This window comes from Trichosurus vulpecula, chromosome 1 (genome assembly GCF_011100635.1).
Source record: "Trichosurus vulpecula isolate mTriVul1 chromosome 1, mTriVul1.pri, whole genome shotgun sequence".
Classification (NCBI taxonomy): Eukaryota; Metazoa; Chordata; class Mammalia; order Diprotodontia; family Phalangeridae; genus Trichosurus; species Trichosurus vulpecula.
The window spans coordinates 543,864,524-543,884,497 of record NC_050573.1 but is presented as its reverse complement, the minus strand read 5'-3'; positions in this window follow the sequence as shown (position 1 = coordinate 543,884,497).

The window sequence follows — 19,974 nt, the reverse complement described above, 5'->3', positions numbered from 1 at the left end:
TCTGTCCCCTCAAATTTCTGTCACCCTGCAAATCAAAGGCAAGAATGTGGATTTGTAGAGTTAAGTGAATTGATTAATGACTTTTTTTCTGTCACACATAAAAGATGAAATTTTCAAAATTGTAAAACACTCCATTTTCCCTTGGGAAATCAACCAATTTTGATAGCCTGGATAGGCAATTAGTCTGTCATGATGCAGATTTAAATGGCTCCCTACTCAGGCATGCATTTTGTTAGCACATGCTAAGGTGTCGCAACAATCCCTGTCAACAGTATTGGCAGAAAGCTGTTCTATGCAACAACAGCAAAAAAAAAAATGACATAATTACAAAATTTGAACTTGGGGATTAAGGAGAAAAGTGAATGAAACTCAGATTGTGTATTTGGAATGTTGGAAACAGAATAGGTGGTCTATAATGTTCCCACTAAGGGGCCACCTAATGGAATAGGGCAATGGGTACATCAGAAAGGTGGATGGAAAGACAGGCATTCAAGATGGATAGAACACCCAGAGTAATTAACAGCTGGCTGCCTATGAGAAAGCCAGCTCTTGGTTTCAGATAATTGCCTTCATGCCTCTGTGCTCCCTCGGGAGTCGAGTCATAGAAAGACTTTGAGTTTATTAAGATTAATTTTCTCCTCTGAGCAGGTGAATTGTCTGGTTCAGTAAGTGAAATGTTTGTAAAATGTTATTGGGAAATCATTCTATTCTTGGGGTGGACTGAAGTTAAGGACACAGACAGAGCCAGCCCTGAGCGTTAATTTGAGGTGAATAATTTTGGTCTTTGGGGTCTTTTCCTTTTCTTCCTTTTTATTTGTATCTCTAGAGCTCAGCGCAGTGCATGGTAAATGCTGAATAAATGATTTTTCACTAGTCCATTCATGCTTTTTCATTCATTCCTTCATTCATTCATATCTGCCTTTCCCAACATCGTGGTCTTATTGTCTTTGGCCCAATACTCCCATACTACATCCCAGGCAGCCACGGGTCACTGCTTTTCCTGGAATATTAACTCATGTATACCCTCCTCTTTCACTGCCTTCACAATGACCCCTGCAGAGTCAAGGCTTGTTATTATCATGACCTATGCTCCTACACAGCCACATTTGTGGAAAGAACACTGGGCCTGCCTTTCCCAGGATGCTAACTAGTTTTTCTCTTTCTCCAGATTCCTACTTATGGCCTTGCAACAGGTCAATGATTTTGGAGCCCTCAAAACCCTGGATGGAGGAGAGAAGGGTGATAGAAAGGTTGGTGGGAGGGACTGTGGTGGGAAAATGATTGTCTACTTTTGTCTCTGGGTTGTAGCAAGAATGTGCTGCAAATACCTTGGTCCCCAGGGCTTCAGGAGAACAATACGTTAGGGACTAGGAAGGAGGCTCTGGGAAAGGGAGTAGGGACAAATAATTGTACTACAATATGTATGGGGGATAGGGACTGTGGCATGAGTCTTCAAAATGTAGGGACAATAGGTTGGAGCACTACTGAGGGTGGAAACACACTATCCTGCACCTAAATTTCAGCACCCTGAGGCAATGTCCTAAATGCCCTGCCCTACTTATGGTTTTGATCCAGGTCTGTCACTATGACTTTGGAAAAGCCATTTTCCTCCTCTCCTCTTTTCTCCACCTATGAAATGGGGATAGAAAAGCCTACTCTGATATCTCAAAGGATTGTTGCAAGTATAAAATGAGGTCATGGATATGAAAGTGATTTGTAATTTGTAAATTAGGCTCCTTTGATCTTTTAGATGCTTTGTACATAGTTCTCCTTTGCAATCTTACTTTCTGCTATTACCCGTTTATACTGTGACTGGTATAGTTCAACTTCATTTACAGACAAAGAAACTGAGGTAGGTGAAGTGATTTTCCCCAGATGACGCAGATAGGAGACATTAACTTGTCTGATCCTCAGAATAGCCTTTGACATAGTGATAATGAAGGTGTGATTATATTCACTTTCTAGATGGAGACAGTTCAGAACTTAAAATGTAACCAAAAAAATTAATTTAATTGAAAAAAGAATGAGGCTAAAGAGAGGTAATTTAAATGGCTTGAGGAAAGAAAAGTTGCAACAGAAACTTTAGGAAGTGTAATAAGGAGTCAGTGATGGATGAGTAAAAGGATATTGCACAGTAATAAGGGCCCAGTTGAGATTATATAACAAGTGTATGGTAGACCCAGTTGACAAGGTTTAATGACTTCCTACCATGGTGTTCTATAGCGTATAAATAGGGGTGGAGGTGACTGGATTGGGAGCAGGGGGAAGAGTAACCCACAGTTGAGATTTGGAAAGGCATGAATACCAAATGGTAAGGAATTCAAGGGTTAAGGACTGTCAAAAGTGAACTGGTTGAATAGAAGGTTAAGACTGTGAAGGGAGGAAAGTGAGGCCAGAGCAGGACTGATGGAACTCACAAAGAAGGGAGGGTCATTATGAGAGAAAAGAACTGATTTAGGAGGAGTAAGGAATAGGGAAAGATTAAAGGATGAGATACCATGGTCTGAAAGTGAAAGTTCAGAGTTCTGGATGAAAGTCAAACAGTTATGACTGATAGTGAAGCCAAGTGTATGACCATCCCTGGCTAAACTGGGGTAAGGTATAGATCCTGGGAGGAGAAGAGCTGCAGGCACTGGGAGAACAGGGTATTTGAGAAGTATCACTATATGTATTGGTATTCATACATGTGATTCCCTCCTGTGAAGGAAGGAGTTGGGCTGAAGATTATAAACCTGGTACTTGAAAAAGGAGGGGGGATGACCTGGGGGCTGATAGATAATAGGAACCAGTATCCTGCCTCGGTCAAACTGAGACCTGTTAAAGACTTTAACTTGAAAAGGCCGAGGTCCCCCACTGCATCCTGGGCCATCTCCAGTTGTCCTGATCCATATTTAGCCCCTGGACCTAGATGGCTCTGGACGTGAAAGTGAGGCTTGTGACTTTGCACAGCCCTCCCTCACTTAAATCCTATTCACTTGCCTGTCATGGCATGACAATGAAGGACAAACAGCAATGTCTGTGAGCAGAGAACTTCCAGCTGGGCAACACGATTGCTCTCTTCCTTCCTTCCTCCCTCCCTTCCTTCCTTCCTTCCTTCCTCCCTCCCTTCCTTCTTTCCTTTCTTTCTTCCTTCCTCTCTTTCTTTTTCTTTCTTTCTTTCTTTCTTTCTTTCTTTCTTCCTTCCTACTTTCTTCCTTTCTCTTTCTTTCTTTCTCTTCCTTCCCACTTTCTTTCTCTTTCTTTTTTCCTTCCTTCCTACTTTCTTCTTTTTCTTTTTTTCCTTCCTTCCTTTTTTCTCTTTCTTCCTTCTTTCTTTCTTCCTTTCTCTTTCTTTCTTTCCTTCCTACTTTCTTTCTTTCTCTTTCTTTCTTTCTCTTCCTTCCTACTTTCTTTCTTTCTCTTTCTTTCTTTCTCTTCCTTCCTACTTTCTTTCTTTCTCTTTCTTTTTTTCCTCCCTTCCTACTTTCTTTCTTTCCTTCTTCCTCTCTTTCTTTCTTTCTTCCTTTCTCTTTCTTTCTTTCTCTTCCTTCCTACTTTCTTTCTTTCTCTTTCTTTCTTTCTCTTCCTTCCTACTTTCTTTCTTTCTTTCTTTCTTTCTTCCTCTTCCTTCCTACTTTCTTTCTTTCTCTTTCTTTTTCCCTTCCTTCCTACTTTCTTTCTTTCCTTCTTCCTTCTCTTTCTTTCTTCTTTCTCCACATAGGGTGTCACACTTTTACTTGCCAGCACTCTGACCAAAAGGAATGTAAATTTTAATCTCTGAAACTCTTTTTGCTGTTGTTTTGTTTGCTTTTTTCTCTCTTAAAGACCAGTCTTAAACCCCATATCACCCTGGTCCTAGACCGAGCCCTGCTTGGTGACTATTTGGGCCCTCATTGGTTCAGAATGAATTCAAGTTAAAAGATTTGCCTAAGTTTTTCATCATCAGGTGCACTCATGCTCCAAAATCAATGTTCTTTCCTTTATTGGCTCACGGAATTGTTCACAGCAGTCAGGTGGCAGTAGGGTACATAATGCTGGAGTTAAGAAAACCCAGGTTCAAATGCTGCATCAGACATGTCTGAACCCAGGGAACTAACTTAACGTTGTTTAATTTCAGTTTCCTCATCTGTAGAATGGGTGTAATGGTAGCACCTTCCTGAAAGGGTAAGTTCCTCTTGTGAGCATCACTTGAGATTTTTAATATACATATGATATGTCTAAATACTATATATTATCATATGTAATATACATAAGCGATATTGGTTACCTTTATTTTCTTTTATTTCGAGGGATAGTTATCAGGAAATGACTATGAATATAAAACCAGAAAGATCAGGAGACAAAAACGATGAGGAAAATGGGGGGAGAGAAGGGGAAGCTGAGTTATCTGACAGTTATTCCTTCCACATCGTGACTCTCCTCATTGAGGCTTCGATATATCACAGGTTGGCACAATTTAATGGGAAATTTTAGAGTGTTGCAGAAGTCAGACAACACAGAAAATGTATTTTTACTTAACGTTAGCCTATGACCTTTTACTTGCCCTAAATTTTACACCCCAGAAAAGGAAAAATTCAGACTCCTCTGGTATGAAGTGAAGGCCAAAATATTGGACATGGATTTTCCAGATCATGGGGGCACTACACTCCTAACCCCCATGATTTGGAAGGGATAACTGTATTTTAAACAAACATGCCAAAACTTAAAGACATCCGAATGAATTATCCTTCAAAATAACTGAGTAGGTTGTGCACGTGTTCCAGCACTGATGTCATTGCTTAACTTTTTAAAAACTCTTCTTTGGGAATTTTCTTCAGGGAAAGCTAAATAAGAAAATAAGCCAGTTCGGTTTTTACCAAAAATTGTATTGACAAGTTTGCTCAATCCTCCCTCCCCTTATCACCAGACTTGGATTTGAATGATGGGATTGCTTCTGAAAAATCTGCTCTAGAAGGATAAAGATTGAAGAGAGAAGATATTCCCAAGAAACTTTGTGCTTCTATTTGAAACTCACTAGAGTTGAATATGTTACTACAGTTGGAAGGATACTCTAAATGGGTTGAACCAGAACAGTATCATTTAAGTAAATATTCTGCCTCCCAAGAGGATTAGTTTCAATTAATAATCAAGCATTTATAAAGTGATGACTATGAAGCAAACCATGCTAATCACTGGAAGGGTACCAAAAACAAAACAAAAACCCAAAAAACAAAACCAGTCCTTACTCTCAGAAGGCTTACATTTGAACAGGGGAAGCAACATGACCACACCTCACAGTAGGTGAGGTATTATCTCAAAGAGTTGGTAACAAGAAGCCTCCTTCAAAACATGGCACATGAAGCAAGTTAGAGATTTTGAAGGGTGGCAGCATCTTGGGCAGGGAGGAAAGACAGTCATTGCAAAGGTCCAGAGATGGCAGGTGGAACACCGTGCATGAGGAGCATCTGTGGAACCAGCATGGCTGGTCCATGGTATGTACAAGACTAAGAAGACTAAGAGACAGGAATGGGGCCAGATTATGAAGAACATTAAGTGCCAAACAGATGAATTTCTATTTTAATCTAGTGGTAATAGTCACTGGAGTTTATTAAGGCAGGTTATGTGGTGGGATTGAATTTTTAGAAAAGGGGTGGGGGGAAGTGGGGGACTTATGGATTTCCAGGAGCCCAGGAAAGACATAGGAGTGCCACTTCAAACTCTTGCTCAGTCTGTCTCTAGTCTAAACTGTCTGCAACCCAAAGAAATTTAGTCTATTTTATTTCTGGCCCCTTAGTGGCAAATTGTGTGGCTCCGGTCTAGGTGAAAGATGACAAGGCCCTGAGTGAGGAAGAACAAAACTCCTAAATTCTAACACTTGGAATCCCAAATTCCTATCAAGGATCAGCAATAGATGTCACCTCCTACATGAGACTCATTCTGATTTCCCCAGCGATTAGTCCTCCTTCCCACCCAAAATAAGTACTGTATCTGTGTGAAGATTGTATTCCCCTAGTAGAATATAACCTCCTTTTGAAGGCAAGGGCTCATCTAATCTTGCCCTTGAAATGTTGGATGAATTGAATAAGCTTTGGCCCATTCCCTCACTGCCAACAAAGCATGTAGTTACAAAATCAAAATGTCATGAATTCCCAGTGGACATCAAAGTAGATTCTGCCCCTCAGGCAGGAATAAACTGTCCTTTTAGGGGTCCTCTAGTCTCATCCTTTGTCAACACCAAATACCTCAACCCTCCTTGTGGTATCAAAAGTAGGTTTCCTCACTGCCCAAGTTGCCAGGTTTCCTCTGAGAGGGAACCCTGGAGCAGCACTCCTTGGGTCTTTTCCTAGCCATGGTAGCAACCAAGAATTGAGCATGTTCTGTCTCTAGCTCTTTCCCAAGTCTCTTGTTAGAGACTCTAAAGGCCATCTCCAGTAATTGGGTCTGAGGTGTTCAGGGTACCTCCTAATATCTGGGGCAGACTGATGTAAGATTGCAAAATATAAAGTTCCGTTTCCACACAGATGAAGCTGTAGGGCCCCTCTCATAAAATCTTCCACATAGAGGACATGACAACCTAAAGGTTACAGACACAGGGTCTGTGCCAGTCTTGTAGATAAGTTTCTGCACAGATGGATCCATAGGACCCCTCTTGTGAAACAAGTTTCCATAGAGGGTTGCTGAGATAAGAAAAAGAACTTAAAAAGACCTATGGAAGGATGGGGTGGGGGACTTAGAAACCTTGGGCATCAACAATTTAGCAACAGTTTATAACTAACATGGGCACTGTAAGAAATGGGAGGAGGAGTTTTGTTTCCACAGAACTAAAAGTGTGCTTCCCTGCCCTCCCCCACCCCAGCTTTAGCAGAGACCAGGCCTCAAGGTCGGTCAGGTGAGAGGTCAGAGGCTTGTACGCATGTGCATACTTTTTGAGAAGGCAGTCTGGGGAATTAGAGAGGCCAAACCCGCTTGAACCTGTTCAAGCTTATCTAGGGTCTGGTCTTGGTCAAGAATCCAGGCCTGCTGATTTGCGTAATTTGCATATGTTAAAGAGAGAAAGTAGGGGAAATAAAAGAATATAGTTTAATCCTAAACTAAGACAAGGAAAATCTAATTAACTTCACTTTTGCTTCTGTATCCTTATTATCCTATTTATATAAACTATATAACCTAGGGAAACTATGTAAAAAACAAAGATTGTAAACTAACCATGACTCTAGCAGGAGTGGAGGGAATGGTTACCCCTGCTCCTGCAGCTGTATCGGTGTGAGTGTTCCCGCGAGCACTGCACCTGCTCTCCTGGGGAGCATAATAAAATGCCTTCCTCTGCCCACTCTGGTCCTGAATTCTTTGGGTGTGAATGGGCAAATCACATGGATTTTCCTAAGGTCAAGTGAAGGGAAGCAACAGGCAGCGGAAGCTCGCCAGGCTTACTCCTGGATCTTGTCTTGGGGTGTCCTGTGATCCCCACTGTGGTGTTAAGAGGGCTACCACTCTGGATTCCCTTGGGGAACCCTGTGGTCTGCATGGCCTTCTTAAGGGGACATCACATGGGACTTCTGGCCCTGTCTTGGGAGCCTTGTGATCTTACTGCCATCCTAAGGGGCCATCACTTGGGTCTTCCTTAGGGTCTGACCCCTAGGAGGCCCTGTGATCCCCACAGATTAAGGGATGGCTACCACTTGGTCTTCCTCTGGGAGTCCTGTGGTCTGTACAGCCTTCCCTAGGGATTATCACAGGGTTCTTCTTCAGGACTTTGGCCCTGCCTAGGAAGTCCAGTGATCGCCAAAACCACGTTTCTCACAGGCACATAGGGTATGATGTAACTGGGGAGGATCAGGACCAATGTTAGGACCAATCCAGATCCAGAGGGGAGGGGTGGCACTAATCCTATAAAGCACATTCTTGCTTCTGTATCCAGTGCAGTCTTCATTCCTGAGGAGTTGTGCCAGCCTCTTGAATAACACTTAAGAATCCCAACTGTGGAATCAAGTCTGGGGTCTTCTTTATATCAACTGGTATATTTGTACATTTTTTAGTTTCTACAGAGTTTTCCTTTTCTCCAGAAGTAATTTGAGAATTTACTTTTGAAATGTAGTTCTTAGGCCTTTTAACAGGCAAATTACCACGTAATCTCTTGCACTATGCTTATTCTTCCGATAATCCCATCCTAGGTCACTAGTGGGAACAGCAGCTGTTCCTGGGGGATAGTTTGTTGGGTGATTGCTAGCTCATCGATTCCCAAAAATTTGAGGGGCTTATTGCTAGATTCACCTCAGTGGTACAACAGATGAAGAGGATATGCAAATCACCCTGAGAAAGATGGAATTGTAGGGACAGATCCCTAAAGCCTTCAATAAACTTTGTAGGGTCTTTTGTATGGCCCCCATTTCTCTTTAACCTGAGTGAGATCTGAAATGGAGAATGGAACAAGCACTCCAAATTGTCCCACTGGGTGAGGCAGGCACTTCCCTCAGGGGAAAAGTCCTGGAAGACACTGGGGGACCGGGGTTTGGGGGAGATAGAAGTCCCAAGTCTTGTGAGGGAGGGGTTGGGGAGTGGTGTCTGAACTGGATTAGACTGCAAGGCCTGTGGATCCACCTGGGAAGGGAAAAGGGTAAGGGCTCAGAGGGGGAGATACCAGAGACTAAGGTGAGGGCAGAACCTGAGGCTGGAACACGAGTAGGGGTTGCCTCGGGGGAAGGAGACAGAAGGGGGAGTTGTCCTGGTAACACCCTTAGCTGGGACCTGAGCAGGAGTGGCCATGGCAGGGTTTGCATAGGAGCTGGTGTATGTAGGGTAGGAGACCAGGAGATGTGGAAGAATGGGGGTTGGGCTCAAGGAAACAGAAGGGGAAACTAGGGGAATGAGAAGTCTCCAAGGAAGGGGGTCACAGGAAACAAAGGAGCTGGGTGCAGAAGTTGGGGAGCAGCAGGGGGGAGGTTGGGATGAAGGAGGGTCATCCAAAATGTTCTGTTGACCCCCACATTGGTCCTTTGTGGGGCAGCTCTAGCTATGAGCTCTTATACTCAGTGAGTGTGATTCTAACTTCAAGAGAGTATTGTTTTAAACAGGCCATGCTTCCTTGCTCTTTAGGTGATACTTTAGCCAAACAATGATGCAAAACAATAGGTTTTTTAAAGTTCTTAGAGAACCTAATTTCTGAATTTCGTAAAAGACAACCAAAAGGCAAACCTTTGGGAACTGAAAGGAATGACCCATAAAACAAGACAAAAAGGCACGTGAAAGTTTTCCCAATTACATGGCGTTTTGAGAATTGAAAGAACTGGGCATACACTTCAAGATGTGGCACCTGTCCTTATGATCCATGCTTAAGAATCTGTGCCCAGTTCCATGGCCTCCAACTGAGAACGTGAGACAGGCTGAGACACCCTCCTAGGTGTCTGGCCTACTAGGACTTGAGAGGTCAGCCCTCCCTCCCCCCACAAAAAAAAACATCTCCAAGGTATGTGGAGGGCTAGCAGGGGATAGGGAGAGGCTTACATACCTTACATACTGGCTGTAGAGGAACTTGAGGTTAACAGTTTTTCCTGGTGAGAGAATCCTATGTTGAGGTTTAGGGGTGCCCGAGACCCCAAAATACTGACATGCTGGGTCCTGCTGAATGAATTCCACCTAAGTCTTTTCTTTTTACAGCTAAAGAAAAAGAAAGTTTATTAAATATTCGCCATAATGAGTAGTCTTAAAGAAACCGCACCATTTGTGGCACTCGTCTTTGAGAGCTAGGCCAGATTGAATCTAAGCGCTTTCATGGAGGCAAGATGGATCATATATACAAAAAGATTGTGGGAGGGATCTAGGGCTGGTTCTGGGGTCATGGTAGGAGGGGTTTAGGGAGGATCTTGATGGGACTGGGGTGAGGTGGAGGGGGGGGTGCTGCAGTGAGGTCAGACTCCTGGAATGGGAATAAGGGTGGAAAATAGCTGAAGGCTACTTGGAGATGACTGCCCATGGAAGACTAGGCTAGTTTAAGGGTAACAGATTTAGGTATAGATATTTTGATTGGGAAACAGCTGGAGGAAATCAGCAGAGAAGCAGACAATGGAGGGTTAGGCAAAGTTATTTGGGCATGAAAAGCCAGATCAAGTGGGAAGATTCAGAGAGAATTCAAGGTGGTTCCCACAGTCAGTACCCCAGCAATTCCAAATAAGTCAACTGAGACAGGGAGGAGTGAGCTGGGGCATGACTCCCCTTGGAAAACACAGATCCAGATCTTTTCTGTTTTAATTGCATTTCCCTTCACACTTGGAGAGGCCACAAGGTCACATTGGGTTAGGAGCTTTGAGATCCACTTTTATTTTACAGAAAAACCTCAGTGTAAAGGAAAACAATGTCATATTTAGCTATCAGATGTCATGCTGTGTTTGATGAGATTTTTATACAGTTTTAAAGGTACTCTTTTGGTCAATTCCCATATGAACTGCCAGAAGGATTTATTTTTATTGTTTTCAATGGCAGTGTATGGGACAGAATTTTCAAATAATAGGAGAGACATCTTTAGGAGAAGCAAAGTAAATTTATTTTACAAACCTTGCAAGATTTGGGCACACCTCCATAATGGAGGAGGTGAGGTAAAAGGGAACACTGCCTTAATTTATACTCTTAATGAAAAGATTCCTGCCTACCTCTATCCTTTCTCACCATTGACTGGGAGGGAGGCTTACAATCTAGGCTTGAAAAACTAGACAGAGGACTAGGGGACCAAGGTTGATCCAGTCTGTTCAGGTTTTCCCTATCCAGAACTCAACTGCCTGTGGTGGCCTCTGAAAGTCTAGGAGAAGAAATGAGGAGGGGGGCTGGAGGGGTGGGGAGATCTTCCTCGAGCAGAGAACAAACAGTTTACAGGTAGTCGATAATCTCTGTTTGGTGCTAACATCTGAGAGAAGGGGAAGGGCACACCCACAGCTCCAGGCCCTGACCTTCCAGTCACCACAAGGCCAAATCCCAAACCTGTCCTACTCCCTCAGACATTCCCTATTTCAGAAATATGAGAAGACTGTAACCCCTGTATTTTTACCCTGTGAAGTCTTCACAATTTATCCATCCCATTCAGCAGGGAAATCAGGGGGAGTCCTAAGAATTCTATGGTTTATTTCCAGGGCTAATCTGGTGCAGAGATCACCCACAACCTTAAATCTAGTCTTCTATTCAGGGAATAAATCTGGTTTTGGGGAGTATGAAGAGGGACTGAGGAATCCAATGGCCTCTTCTCTGTCCCCCTCCTCCCTAACCTTTCTGCTCCAGTGACACTGTTGATCACACCTCCATTTTCTTGAAACTCCTCTCCCCTTCTGTGGCATTATCAGAACCTAATTCTTAAGTCTGCATCCATCCCTCGATTTAGATTGGGCTCCAGTCCCAGGTGTCCAGTTGCATCCTTACCGGTTCTACTCGTTTGCTCTGCGATTCCCTTAAACTAAATATATCCCAAACTTTCTTTTAAAATAAATCCATTCCAATCCCCAGGCCACCCAACACAGGATGTCAGTCTGTGGAAGTGACTGAGAGGCAGCAGTGCAATGCCACCAGCCGTGAGACATCAACTCCTGGGGCTTGCAGCTCAGGTATGAAAGGAGTCTTCCTGAACTTCTGGGAGACATAATGACCATGTAAACAGCTCTAATCCCTCCTCCCTGACCCAGAGAATTCCTTGGGAAAAAATGCTGGAATAGAGGGGACAGAAGTGGGGCTTCAGTGGCCAAGCAGTGGGAGTTCCTGAGTCCCAGAGGGGCAGAGCCAGCAGGGGTCAACACCAGGATCCCCCCCTTGTGCCCCCGGGGAAGTGCCAGACACCAGCACAAACAACAAACAGCTGAGACCATTGCTGAAGAGCAACAGTCCTGGAGAGCAGCCCCAGGGGAAGAGGAGACCTCAGGCAGCCAGACCCCTCCCCCACACCTCAGGAAACTGAAGGCTATAATACACAAAGCAGTTAACTAGACTCAGAGTCCCCAGAATAAGAAACCTGGGACAGAAAGCTCTGAGCCCCAAAAGCAGAAATTCATTGTAAAGCCAGGAAAAGGCTAACCAACATGAAGAAGAACCCAAAAAACCAAGGACCATTGATTCTTTTTATGGAGACAGGCATGATCAAAATACCAATTTGGAAGAGGATAGCAATAACACTATACCCACATCTGGTAGCTCAAAAGGGAATGTGAACTGGTCTCAAGCCCAGAAAGCGTTACTGGAAGAGCTAAAGGAGGATTTAAAAAAACAAATTAGGGAGTTAAAAGAAAAAATAAAAAAAAAAACACTGACAAAGTCCGGTCCTTAAAAAATAAGATTGGTGAAATGGCTATGGAGATTCAGAATCTAAATAGAGAAAATGACACCCTGAGAGGTAAAAATCAACCAATTGGAAAAGGAGACTCAAAAGCAAAATGAAGACAGCAACTCATTAAAAATTAGAATTGAGCAAGTGGGAACTAATGACTCTATGAGGCATCAAGAAGTAGTAAAACAAAATGTAAAGAATGAAAAAATAGAAAAAAATGTGAAATATCTGGTTGGACAAACAACTGACCTGGAAAATAGATCCAGGAGATACAATTTAAGAATTATTGTTCTACCGGAAATCCATGATGAAAAAAAAGAGCCTTGACAGTATCTTCGAAGAAATTATCAAAGATAACTGCCCAGAGGTCCTAGAACCAGAGGGTAAAATAGTCATTGAAAGAATCCACTGATCACCCCCTGAAAGAGATCCCAAACTGAAAAAATTATATTAATAAATATAATAATATAATATATATAATATATATATATAATAAATATAATAATATAATAAAATCTTATAGCCAAATTTCAGAATTACAAAGTCAAGGAGAAAATACTGCAAGCAGCCAAAAAGAAACAATTCATATATATTGTGGAACTATGGTCAGGATCACGCAGGATCTCTCAGCTTCTACGCTAAATGACAGGAGAAATTGGAATATGATATTCCAAAGGGCAAAGGAGCTGGGACAACAACCAAGGATCAACTACCCAGCAAAATTAAGCATAATTTTTCAGGCAAGGAGACGGACATTCAACAAAATAAGGGAATTCCAGACCTTCCTGATGAAAAGGCCAGAACTCAATGGAAAATTTGATCTTCAAATACAAAACTCAAGAGAGACAGAAAAAGGTACACAGGGGGAACCCCCCCCCCCCACAAACCTTATTAATCAACAAAAGCAAATTATTTACATCTTTATATAGGATTATGTCATCTTATGTGTGATATATATATATATGTATATATATATATATATATATATATACATATACATATACATATACATGTCAATCTTGAGAATAGTACAGCTATTATGACAATTGAAAGGGATACACATAGACTGTGAATGTCTATATAAAATAACTGATATAAGGATAAAAAACATAAGAGATGTAAAGAGAGGGTTGTGGGAGAAGAGGTAAGGAGGTAGTAGAAAAGGGTAAATTGCATCAAATGAAGAGGCAAAAAACACATTATAGCAGAGGGAAAGAAGGGAGGGAGAAGACCAGTATTTGAGCTTACTGTCATTGGATCTGGTTCAAGAAGGGAATAACATACCCTGATAAGTATAGAAATCTAACTTGTTCTACAGGCAGTAGGAGGGGAAAGGGGGGAAAAAAGGAGGAGGGTGGTCAGAAGGGAGGGAAGAAGTAGCAAGTGGAAAAAGGTAAGATAAGGGAGGGGAAGTGAGAGGGAGGGTAAACTGAGGAAGGCGGCAGTCAAAACAAAATTTTGTTGAGGAGTTGTATTAAGAAGGCAGAATTTATGATTGCAAAGAGAATCTCATATATGTCTGAAAGGTTCGGAACCGCAGGATATAAGGAATTCTCTAGGTAGAAGGCAGAAGGACTAAAGCATGTATTTAAACTCCACAGTAACAGACCCACAAACCAGCATCCCCATTTTGATATTTTGATAGAAAGCTTCCAGGCCCAATAAGTCCACCTCACAGGAGTAACCAGGAGGCCACAGAGAAGCATGATGGTATAAGGCAAAATCGTGTACATGCTTCCCCTCTATGGTAAGAAGATTACCCACTGGCCTCAAGTCCTTGCTCAGCACTCCTCGCTCCACATGTGGGTCAGCTCTGCTACCGGCAGCTCCTGCATCAGCTTCGGCTGTAGGCGTCTCTGGCTCCAACCGGAAAAGGAAAAGGGATCTTCAAGCTGTCCTCTCTCCTCTTATAGAGTTTTTGACATCATCAAGTGCTGCCTGAATGACCAGGGCCAATTGGTTCTTGAGTTGGCCCCTCCGCCTAGTGTAGACTAGGTTAACACACAATAGGGCGTGGCTCTGGAGTCAACACCTCCCCTCAGCCAGCCCCATGATTCATCACACAGGAAGTTCTCTGTTCCCAGGCATGGTTCCTGGGCTTCCTGCCCCGGAAGAGGAGCACCAGGCCCAGCACCCAGTGAGATAAACTGAGCCACCAGAAGAAAACAAAGGCCATTCTGGTCACAGGAGTGGAAGGTGAAAGGGAGAAATAAAAGCATAAACAGGGGGGAAATAGGATGGAGAAAAAGACACAGATAGAAATTATAACTGTGAATGTGAATGGGATGAACTCTCCCATAAAACGGAAGCAGATAGCAGAATGGATTAAAAACCACAGTCCTACAATATGCTGTTACAAGAAGTAAGAACAATTTACAAGAACCTGTTACCTACACGAAACCTACACGACATAATGCTGAGTGAGCGGAGCAGAGCCAGGAGAACATTATACACAACCACAGACATATGGATTCTGTGAGGACTAACCCTGACAGTTACAAGAACAAGTTACAAGAAACACATTTGAAACAGGAGGATACACACAGGGTAAAGGTAAAAGGCCGGAGTAAAATATATTGCACATCAGCTAAAGTAATAAAGTAAAAAAGTAGGTGTAGCAATCCTAATCTCAGACAAAGCAAAAGTAAAGATAGATTTACTTAAAAGCGATAAGGAAGGACACTACATCCAGCTAAAAGGCACCATAAACAATGAAGCAATATCATTGTTTAACATATATGCACCAAGTGGTATGGCACGCAAATTCTTAGAGGAGAGGTTAAGGGAGTTATAGGAAGAAATAGACAGCAAAACTATAATAATGGGGGACCTCAACCTTCCCCTCTCTGAACTTGATAAATCTAATATCAAAATAAGTAAGAAATAAGTTAAAGAGGTGAACAGAATTTTAGAAAAGGCAAATATGACAGACCTCTGGAGAAAACTGAATGAGGATAAAAAGGAATATACCTTTTTCTCAGAGGTACATGGCACATACTCAAAAACTGACCATATACTAGGGCATAAAAAACCTCACAATCCAGTACAGAAAGGCAAAAGTAGTCAAAGCATACTTTTCAGATCATGATGCAATAAAAATTATTTGTAACAAAGAACTATGGAAAAATAAGCTAAAAATTAATTGGAAACCAAACAATCTGATTCTAAAGAATGAGTAGGCCAAAGAACAAATCAGAGAAACAATTAATAACTTCATTCAAGAGAATGACAATAATGAGACAACATACCAAAACCTATGGGATGCAGCAAAAACAGTTCTTAGGGGAAGTTTTATATCTCTAAATGCTTACATGAATAAAATAGATAAAAAGGAGATCAGTGAATTGGGCATACAACTGAAAAAGCTAGAAAAAGAACAAATTGAAAATCCCCAATCAAATACCAAATTAGAAATACCGAAAATCAAAGGAGAGATTAATAATTGAAACCAAGAAAACTATTGAATTAATAAATAAAACAAAGAGCTGGTTTTATGAAAAAACCAATAAAATTGATAAACATTTGGTCAATTTGATTAAAAAAAGGAAGAAGAAAATCAAATTACCAGTATCAAAAATAAAAAGGGTGAGTTCACCCCTAATGAAGAGGAAATCAAAACAATAATTAGGAATTATTTTACCCAATTGTATGCCCATAAATTTGACAACCTTAGAGATATGGATGAGTATCTATGAAAATATAAATTGCCCAGGTTAGCAAAAGAAGAAATAAAATTTCTAAATAACCGCATCTCAGGAAATGAAATTGAGCAAGCCATCAATGAACTCCCTAGGAAAAAATCTCCAGGGCCAGATGGTTTTACATGTGAATTTTATCAAACATTTAAGGAACAATTAATTCCTATACTTTGTAGACTATTTGGGAAAATAGGTGAAGAAGGAGTCCTATCAAATTCTTTTTATGACACAAATATGGTACTAATACCCAAACCAGGTAGAGTCAAAACAGAGAAAGAAATTTATAGACCAATTTCCCTAATGAATATTGATGCAAAAATTTTAAGTAAAATATTAGCAAAAAGACTGCAGCAACTTATCATGAGAATAATACACTATGACCAGGTAGGATTTATTCGAGGAATGCAAGGCTGGTTCCATATTAGGCAAACAATTAGCATAATTGATCATATCAACAACAAAATTAGCAGAAAGCATATGATCATCTCAATAGATGCCGAAAAAGCCTTTGACAAAATACAATACCCATTCCTATTAAAAACACTAGAAAGCATAGGAATAAATGGAGCCTTCCTTAAAATTATAAATAGCATCTACCTAAAACCATCAACAAGTGTTATTTGTAATAGGGATAAGCTAGATGCATTCCCAATAAGATCAGGGGTGAAACAAGGATGTCCATTATCACCCCTACTATTCAATTTGGTACTAGAAATGTTAGCTGTAGCAATAAGAGAACAAAAGGAAATTGAAGGAATTAGAATATGCAAAGAAGAAGCTAAATTATCACTTTTTGCATATGATATGATGATTTACTTAGAGAATCCTAGAGAATCAAGTAAAAAAACTACTTGAAATAATAAACAACTTTAGCAAAGTTGCAGGATATAAAATAAACCCACATAAATCCTCAGCATTCCTATACATTACTAACAAAGCCCAACAGCAAGAGATAGAAAGAGGAATTCCATTCAAAGTTACTGTAGACACTATAAAATATTTGGGAGTCTACCTGCCACGACAAACCCAAGGCCTATATGAACATAATTATGAAACAGTTTTCACGTGAATAAAGTCAGATCTAAATAAATGGAAAAATATCAGTTGCTCATGGTTAGGCTGAGCTAATATAATAAAAATGACAATTTTACCTAAATTAATCTATCTATTCAGTGCCATACCAATTGAGCTACCAAAAATTATTTTACAGAGCTGGATAAAATAATAACAAAATTCATCTGGAAGAACAAGAGGTCTAGAACATCTAAGGTATTAATGAAAAGAAATGCTAGGGAAGGTGGCCTAGCCATACCAGATATTAAACTGTACTATAAAGCAGCAGTCATCAAAACTACCTGGTACTGGCTAAGAAACAGAGCTGTGGATCAGTGGAATAGGATAGGTACACAAGATGGAGAAGTCAATGACTATAGAAATCTACTTTTTGATAAACCCAAAGAGGCCAGCTTCTGGGCTAAGAATTCATTATTTCACAAAAACTGCTGGGAAAATTGGAAAATGGTAGGGCAGAAACTGGGCATAGACCAATATCTTACACTATATACCAAAATAAAGTCAAAATGAATTCATGATTTAGGAATAAAGGCTGAAACTATAAGCAATGTGGGAGAGCAAAGCATAGTTTACCTATCATATTTATGGAAAAGAAAAGAATTCATGACACAATGAGAGACAGAGAACATTACAAAATGCAAAACGGATAATTTTGATTATGTTAAATTGAAATGTTTTTGTACAAAAAAGCCAATGCAACAAAGATTAGGAGGGAAGCAGAAAATTGGGAGAAAATCTTTACAACCAGTGTCTCTGATAAATCCTTCATCTCTAAAATATACAAGGAACTGAGCCAAATATATAGGAATACAAGTCATTCCCCAATTAAGAAATGGTTAAAGGATATGAACAGACATTTTTCGGAGGAAGAAATTAAAGATATCTATAGGCACATGAAAAAATGCTTGAAATCACTGCTGATTAGAGAAATGCAAATCAAAACAACTCTTAGATACCACATCTCTCCTGTCAGATTGGCTAAAATAACAAAACAGGAAAATGATAAATGCTGGAGAGGATGTGGGAAAATTGGAACATTGTTACATTGCTGGTGGAGTTGTGAACTGATCCAGCCATTTTGGAGAGCAATTAGGAACTATGCCCAAAGGGCTATAAAAATGTTTATACCCTTTGACCCAGCAATACCACTTCTAGGGTTGTATCCCAAGGAGATCACACAAGTGGGAAAAGGACCCATATGTACAAAAATATTTATAGCAGCTCTTTTTGTGGTAGCTAAGAATTGAAAATCAAAGGGATGCCCATCAATTGGGGAATGGCTGAACAAGCTGTGGTATATGAAGGTAATGGAATACTATTGTGCCATAAGAAATGGGGATGATGCAGACTTCATAACAACTGGGAAAAACCTACACGACATAATGCTGAGTGAGCGGAGCAGAGCCAGAAGAACATTATACACAACCACAGACATATGGATTCTGTGAGGACTAACCCTGACAGACTTTGCTCTTCTCAGCAACACAATGTGCAAAGACAACTCCAAAGGACTCAAGGTGAAGAATGCTATCTACAACCAGAGAAAGAACTGTGAAGTATGAATGCAGATTGAGGCACACTTCATGCTTGCTTTTTTTCCACTCTTTTTTTTCCTCTCTTTCGTTTTTGTTTTTGGGTTTTTTTTTTTTTTTGGTTCTGTTTCTTCTTTCTCATGATTCATTCCATTGGTTATAATTCTTCTCCACAACTTGACTAGTGTGTAAATTAATTAAATGCGAAGTTATACATGGAAGATATATGGGATTCCATGCTGTCTTGGGGAAGGATGGCAGGAGGGAGGGAAGAAAATCTTGAAGTCAAAATTATGTAGAACCGTGTGTTGTAAACTAAAAATAAAAAAAATAAAAAAGTGAAAAAAAGAGAAAATTACATTTATCTTCCCAGCTGAAATTCTTTAAGAGTAAAAAAAAAATTAAAAGGCATTTTCCATTAGAAAACCATGGTAATGATGTGCTTTACAACCATGAGATTTTCCCTCCCTCTTTATGTTTTTGGGCCTATCCCAGTCCTTTGTGTTTTATGGAAAGCAACAAAATGAGAGCAACAGAGAAGACCACTGGTATGACAGAGAGAGAGAGAGAGAGAGAGAGAGAGAGAGAGAGAGAGAGAGATGGCTAGCTAGATCCTTACCAAGGTCATAAGGTGTGGGTGTATTTGCTGAGGCTGAGCCTGTCAGAATAGAAGGAGTATCATTGAGCTCAGGTGTCACATCAGCCAGACGGACAGATGCATTCTCACAATGACACAGCTTAATGGACAAAGGGCACCTCACCTTGTAGCAGAGGTCACTCAGAGATGTGGTCAGCAGTGACTTTGGGGTGGATAGAAGAATGCTGTTTATATTACAGCCACTATGGTGGCCACTCTGAGTGCGAACTAGACACAACAGGAAATGACAATGAAACACACACACATTTTGCACCATTTATATGACTGCGGGAATTCAGTAATACATGCAAGATGGGGGGGGGGGGCAGGGAATCCCAATGGATTAAAGTTTCCATGGTTAAAACCGTAGTCAACTTTTCACAGTGCCTAACAACCTTTAAAAACTTTTTTTTTTTACTTTAAAACAAATGCACCACCTCCATTACTGCTCAACCATATTTTTAACATCTTCTGGTCATGCAGATTACTGACAGGGGAAAGGGCAAATTACACTTTGTAGCCATTCTTAGTAAGTATGGTTTTAATTTTACTCAATTTCCAATCCAAGGACCTGAGCTGCCATTCTTATAAAACCAAGTAGGCAAATTTTGTATTTGTGTTCCCAAGCCTTATCACAAGGTCTGGCCCATAGTAAGCACTTAATAAACATCTTTCAATTAATTCGTTCATTCATTGTCCCATTGGACTGGAAGTCAGGACACCATGGTTCTACTCATACTTCTGCCACTAACTGACTTTGGGACCTTAAAAAAGGTCACT